Source organism: Protomyctophum bolini (assembly GCF_963924005.1).
Source record: "Protomyctophum bolini genome assembly, chromosome: 23".
Classification (NCBI taxonomy): Eukaryota; Metazoa; Chordata; class Actinopteri; order Myctophiformes; family Myctophidae; genus Protomyctophum; species Protomyctophum bolini.
Genome location: NC_137884.1, coordinates 10,115,098 through 10,122,474, shown reverse-complemented (window position 1 = coordinate 10,122,474; position 7,377 = coordinate 10,115,098).

Sequence of the window (7,377 nt, the reverse complement as noted above, 5' to 3'; positions counted from 1 at the left end):
AACTCGGTAGTGTGCCCTGCACACAGCGCACACTCGCAATTGCAGCTGGAGGGCGACGCGACACACACACACACACAGAGCGATGTGTGGATAAATCACTGAGATTTGGGAAATGTGTTCAGAAGTACAACGATTAAGCACGCACAGGCAAATGTCAGAAGCATCTGTTTCGGTTTCCAAACAGGAAGTTGTAAATGTGCTTATTAGACGGAGGCAGCGTGATGCTGGCATCTATTGTGATGCCAGCATCACCACATTTCACATAGAAATATAAGCACCCATTTACTCGCTTAGCGGAGACTGTGGGGTGGTAGAGGACATCTCCCCGGACGCGTGGGTATGTCCAGATAGTTGCCTCGCGGAGGCCTCTTTGTCCAGTGTCCATTCTGGGTCTGGAAACGGCACTTTTTTGAGTGTTGACCCCAATAGAAGGTCTGCTGCTCTGAATTTTACACCTCTCCCGCTTAGCGGAGACTGTGGGGTGGTAGAGGACATCTCCCCGGACGCGTGGGTATGTCCAGATAGTTGCCTCGCGGAGCCGTCTTTTGTCCAGTGTCCAGTCTGGGTCCGGAAACGGTAATTTATTTTGCATTGACCCCAGTAGAAGCTCTGCTGCTCTGAATTTTACACCTCTCTCGCTTAGCGGAGACTGTGGGGTGGTAGAGGACATCTCCCCGGACGCGTGGGTATGTCCAGATAGTTGCCTCGCGGAGGCCTCTTTGTCCAGTGTCCATTCTGGGTCTGGAAACGGCACTTTTTTGAGTGTTGACCCCAATAGAAGGTCTGCTGCTCTGAATTTTACACCTCTCCCGCTTAGCGGAGACTGTGGGGTGGTAGAGGACATCTCCCCGGACGCGTGGGTATGTCCAGATAGTTGCCTCGCGGAGGCCTCTTTGTCCAGTGTCCATTCTGGGTCCGGAAACGGTACATTTTTTTGCATTGACCCCAGTAGAAGCTCTGCTGCTGTGAATTTTACACCTCTCCCGCTTAGCGGAGACTGTGGGGTGGTAGAGGACATCTTCCCAAACGCGTGGGTATGTCCAGATAGTTGCCTGGCGGAGCCGTCTTTTGTCCAGTGTCCACTTTATAAAGTCCATGCACTCCAGTGAATAGCATTTATCCATTTAGATAACTTTTTTATGTTATTTAATTACTTATTTTTACACAGAAACATAATGTGTGTCTTTACAATAACTGTAATGTAATAATAATACTAATAATGTAATGTAAAAATTATTTAATTAACGAATTAAATAATCTTATTTTATTCTGAAAGCAACCGGATGTCTTAAATCTGCTAGCTGTCAGACCGGAAGTTCTAAATTTGCTCATAAGACGGAGCCTTAGACGGAGCCAACTCGCAGGCAGTGCGAGAGGCTGGTTACAGGATTCTATAGGTCAGCCGTTTTGGTGTGACACACACGGCTTCCACATTTAGCTTCATACTGGGTGAAAGTGTCCTTCCAAAAATTATTATTTCGCTCGAAATTCTTATTCACAATGACATCGAGTTGAGGTGTTTGTGTTTTAGGGTAATTGTTGCATAAGCGCTATTTCGCACTATTTCTCCCTCCCCTCCCCTGTGTCTGAAGCAGCTAGCATGGAAGCTATATGGATTATGGAAGCTTTCCCTCCGATTGCACACAACCATGCCGTTATCCACGCGTCCATCCGATTGCTTTTAATGTAAATGTCCCATCCACTGAGCAATAGCGATATAAGCGCCTTATTCATTCATTCGATTCATTTGGGTGTGGGGCTGTGCAGTGCTGTGGGCAGCCTTTCTGACGGAGGCTCGGAGCTGCTGCTGCTGACGCTGTTCGAGTCGCATGGAGCAGTATAGAGTAGGCGTGGCGCAGCATTAGAAGGGCGCAGCAAATGCACGACATTGAGGGGTAGAAACCATCCCGGTCGCGTGGTTCATCTAACGCGTGTGTCACTGTGAAGGACTGGCCCCAATAAGTGAACGTAGTTGGCGTAGTAGACGCCAACATGACGATTCTGACGTAGGCTGGTGATGTTGAGCAACAATGGCGTGGTTGACAAAAGTAATATTTATTCAGTAATTAAGACATTTCTTTCAATGAAATGTAGCCTATATGTATTCTGGGAGTGTGCCGAATTTATTTTGCATATAGAGATGTGTGGTGAAAGTGTGGTTGGGTCGGAGAAAGCTGTTGGATAAACGGCCATGTGCTTATGTACCCCTGTCTATTAGGGTAGCAGGATTATTATGATTATTATTATTAGTATTGTTATTGTGATTATTACATGGATTATTGTTGTGATGTGAGCTTGTGGCTGACTCACTATCTAGAAAATAAAAACATGGCACTTCATTTAAAATAGGTTACAGACCCCTGTTATATGCGCTTGTTTTGGGATTCTTTTTAAAGACCTATTTACTTGTTTCTATGAGACATGGCAACGCCAACAGCGCAGCGAAAGGCATCCACGTCTTTCTCTTGTGAAATGCTGAGATTAGAAACGACCATAATTATTTCATTTCTCAACCTTAAAAAAAAAATAAAGACATCTCCATAATCCTTGGGAAGTGTGTGTAGCAAAAGTAGTCGGCATTGTCATGGTTGAAAGTATTCATGCAACACTGACGCTGTAAGCTGTGTGATGCTAACGCGCTAACACCGTTAGCATGGTCTGTGTTGGTCAAAGGGAAAAGGATAGATATGAAACTACTGGCCAAAGTGTCATACAAAACACAACACCTAAAATCGGAATGTGATGGTGACCTATTGAGCACAAACAGACAATCATGATTTGCTTGCTGGACCTATAATTAATTTATGTGCATTACATTTCCACCTCGCACATATAAATCAAAAGCAAGATGGATGCTAACGCGCTAACACCGTTAGCATGTTCTGTGTTGGTCGGAAAAAGGATAGATATGAAACTACTGGCCAAAGTGTCATACAAAACACAACACCTAAAATCGGAATGTGATGGTGACCTATTGAGCACAAACAGACAATCATGATTTGCTTGCTGGACCTATAATTAATTTATGTGCATTACATTTCCACCTCGCACATATAAATCAAAAGCAAGATGGATGCTAACGCGCTAACACCGTTAGCATGTTCTGTGTTGGTCGGAAAAAGGATAGATATGAAACTACTGGCCCAAATAAATGTCATAGAAAACACAACACCTAAAATCGGAATGTGATGGTGACCTATTGAGCACAAACAGACAATCATGATTTGCTTGCTGGACCTATAATTAATTTATGTGCATTACATTTCAACCTCGCACATATAAATCAAGCCACAGTGCAGTCAGAGAGTAGTTCACAGGTCACACACAGGAGCAGTGAAAGGGGGAGGGGACTTGGGATGGCAGTGTAGAGTAGGCACGACATTGAGGGGTAGAAACCATCCCGGTCGCGTGGTTCATCTAACGCGTGTGTCACTGTGAAGGACTGGCCCCATTAAGTGAACGTAGTTGGCGTAGTAGACGCCAACATGACGATTCTGACGTAGGCTGTTGAGGTTGAGCAAGAATAGCGTGTTTCAGAAAAGTAATATTTAAACAGTAAAGAAGACATTTTTGGCGAATGCAATGTAGTCTATGTCTTTTGTGGGAGTGTGCAGGTTTTATTTTGCATAGAGAGATGTGTGGTGGAAGTGTGGCTTGGTCGGAGATAGAGCACGAATGAACGGCCAGGTGCTCATGTACCCCTGTCTATTAGGGTAGCAGGATAACTTGTGTTGTGTTCCATTATAATAACTTGTGTGGAAGATCCTATAAATATACACATAATAATAATAGCATAATGTGTGTGAGCATAAGTGGAACATTGTTGTATCTGGCAAGAGATGTAATTTCAACGGCTTTAAAAGATTTACATTGTCACTCACTTTCTAGGTGATTATCTCCACCAGGCTAGGCCAGAGGTATGTCTTCACCTGTGTGTGTGTGTGTGTGTGTGTGTGTGTGTGTGTGTGTGTGTGTGTGTGTGTGTGTGTGTGTGTGTGTGTGTGCGTGTGTGTGTGTGTGTGTGTTGAGTACAGTATGTACCAGGTTCCAGATGATTGACAGTCGCATGGGGCCCTGTTGTTATGACTGGTACACACGACACACACACACACACACACACACACACACACACACACACACACACACACACACACACACACACACACACACACGTGCCTACAGTGAAAAAAAACAAGGGCACACTGTCATCTTTGTATGTATGTGTGTGTGTGTGTGTGTGTGTGTGTGTGTGTGTGTGTGTGTGTGTGTGTGTGTGTGTGTGTGTGTGTGTGTGTGTGTGAGAGAGAGAGAATGTGCGCACGTGAGTGTGCCTGAATCACCATGTGGAGCTGTTAGATGATAAAGGGTCTTTATCACTGTGAGAATAGGAGACTGGTACAGCCCGGTGTGTGTGTGTGTGTGTGTGTGTGTGTGTGTGTGTGTGTGTGTGTGTGTGTGTGTGTGTGTGTGTGTGTGTGTGTGTGTGAGAGAGAAAGAACACATCCTTGCCTGGTACTTGACCACAGAAGTCGTGTCTTTGTTAAAATGATACAGAAAGAGAGAGAGAGAGAGAGAGAGAGAGAGAGAGAGAACATCTAATTGGATTGAACTCTTTAACAATGTTAAAGCTGATCTGAAGGTTATTTTGTCTATAATGCATTCTTCTCTTCTCTTCTCTTCTCTTCTCTTCTCTTCTCTTCTCTTCTCTTCTCTTCTCTTCTCTTCTCTTCTCTTCATTACATTACATCTAGTTTTCTATCCATAAATGCACCACGTCTTTGTACGTCTGTCTGTCTGTACTTCTGTCTGTCGGTGTGTATGACTGTACTGCACATAACTTGAGAACCGTTCACCCCGACGACTTCAAATGCGACACACGTTGTTCCACACAACAGTGCCCGGTGTGAAGTCGGTCGGACCCATGGTTGTCCAGAACCGCCACTAAAGGCCTCTGCCAAGGGTCCATATATGGAGCCATGGCCTGTTCTGATATCACAACACTCCATATTTGGGCATGCCTGGCACATAGGAATAAAGGAACACAGAGAGACAGATACATAAATCTCCATATATAGGCATAAAAGGGACACAGGCGTAACGGGTACTCTGACACGGGTACAACTGGTATAGCCGGGTGGGGCATGGATCTACAACTTCTATCATTACCGACTCTGTGCTCTACAGCCGGGCGTCGGTGTAGTACTGCAAATAATAACTGGAATTTAGAAAGGTGCACTCAAAAATAATAACTACAAAGGTGCACTAGTCAGTAGAGTGCAAATCTCCACCTGGAGATATGCCCAAAACCTCTCTCCATCTTTTTCTCAGCTCAGAGTGAATTGAATGCACACAAACATTGACTCTGAAAGAGTGGCATGGCATGTGATTACCATGTACTCTCCACCAGTATTGGCAAGCTACTTGGAAAGTGTATAGAGAGCTAAAGCTGCCAGTTACTGTATTACATTATAAGCTTCACTACTCTGACGTTACCCCCAAAGAGTATTTGTCTTGTTCAACAGTGAACCAACTTGCGGATAGGGTTAAGGTTAGTTCAATTGTTTATTTCAATTGTTTATTAATCTGCTTTCACTGCTCCAAAAATCAATTGGCAAAATAAGCAGGTGTGGAGGGTTCTTTCATGTGTTCATGTGTCTTATGTATGTACTGTATGTACTGTACTGTATGCGTGCGTGCGTGCATAAGACAAACTTTCTTTCCATGGAATTACATTTCTGCCACAATACCTATCAAAGTTTCCACCTCCCTACATTTCCACCTCCCGACTCATTCTCTTCTCACCAGAGTATAATGTTTTTTACCCACAAATAAAATCATGATACTGTATATGACCGTATCATATGGTTAAAATGTACAATTGTCCAAAAATATAGTTTGAATGGTCAAACAATAATAATGTCTCTATTTCTGTCTCTGACTAGCAGTCTGTCAGTCTGTCTTTCTCTAAATGTTAGCATTGTGGTTCATGGTGTGTCTTATAAACAAAGTGTGTGTGCGTGCGTGTGTGTCTCTTTCCCTCTCGAATTCTGAATGGTTGCTATGTTTACGAGGGCCTTTACATGCTGTATAGTAGCAAGGCATGGTAGAATAGATGACCTTTCAGTGAAGAACATGATGTCATACAAAACGTTCTTGTTGCACGCCCACCGCGTTCAACAACGCCGCAAGCCTGAATATGATCAACAACTACACCACATGTTGTTACAGTAATGTGTGCAGTACAGTGGTGGAAAAAGTACTCAAATGTAAAAGTATAAATACTGCAATATAGATCCGTTGACAAAATGGTCTACTTGAATGTACTCTCACTCAATCAGGGTTATGTATACATTGTGTGATATCATATTTATTCATTTTTGTTTACTATTTGGTGTCGTGTGGGCACAGGAAATATTATGTATTGTAAATTGTGTCTGAATAATCCCATAAGGGATTGGCTGCGAAAGGCAGCCAGACACGAAAATAAATTCATTCATACAATCACAACGCGTATCTTTTTCGTCACCAAAGCTATTTTCAGCATGCAACCAATTGTAAAATAACTTATACTGGAACTCTTGTCCACTATAGTCCCTTGACTCCCTTCCTAACATTTTAGTTTTTTATTTGTTGACGAAATTGTCAGTATATTTAGTCTCAGTTTTAGTCATCATAGCTTATAGTTTTCATTTAGTTTCAATTTAGTTTTCGTCAGTGAAAAAAGGTAATCGACGAACATTTTTCGTCTTAGTATCAACACTGGTGCTGGGGGGGACAGCAGGTATTACTTGACCTCAGTGGTTCCCAAAGTGGGGTAGATATGGTTGCTGCTGTCAGTAGAAGTTGGGTGGTGATAGTAGCTACAAATTATAGGCATGGCATTCTTAAATCCTGTATTGTCACACAAGAAAATGAAACTAAATAGCCGGAGTCCAAAACTAAATAAGCTCAAAACCATTCATTGTGCAGAACATGGTGGTTACAGTATTGCACACACGCATGGACGCACACGCGTACACATGCACGCACGCATGCACACACGTACGCACACACACACGCACGCACACACACACACACACACACACACACACACACACACACACACACAGTCAGGGGAAACGAGGGAGAGTAACCTGGAGAAATGGAGAGACCCAGTGTTACCCAAAGGTTGACTGAATTCTGGATGTTCTCTGTTCCCTAGAGAAATGTCCCTTGCGTATTGCTCTGCATTGCTCATCCATTGGCTGGGGTTGTATGGCCAATCGAACCCATTAGCTCTGTGGATTAGCCAAGCTTTGTGTGACGTTTTTCTGCCACTATTGCAATATAAGTGGTCTTTACATAACACTTTAGTATGTGGTCGTTCCTGTCTGTGAA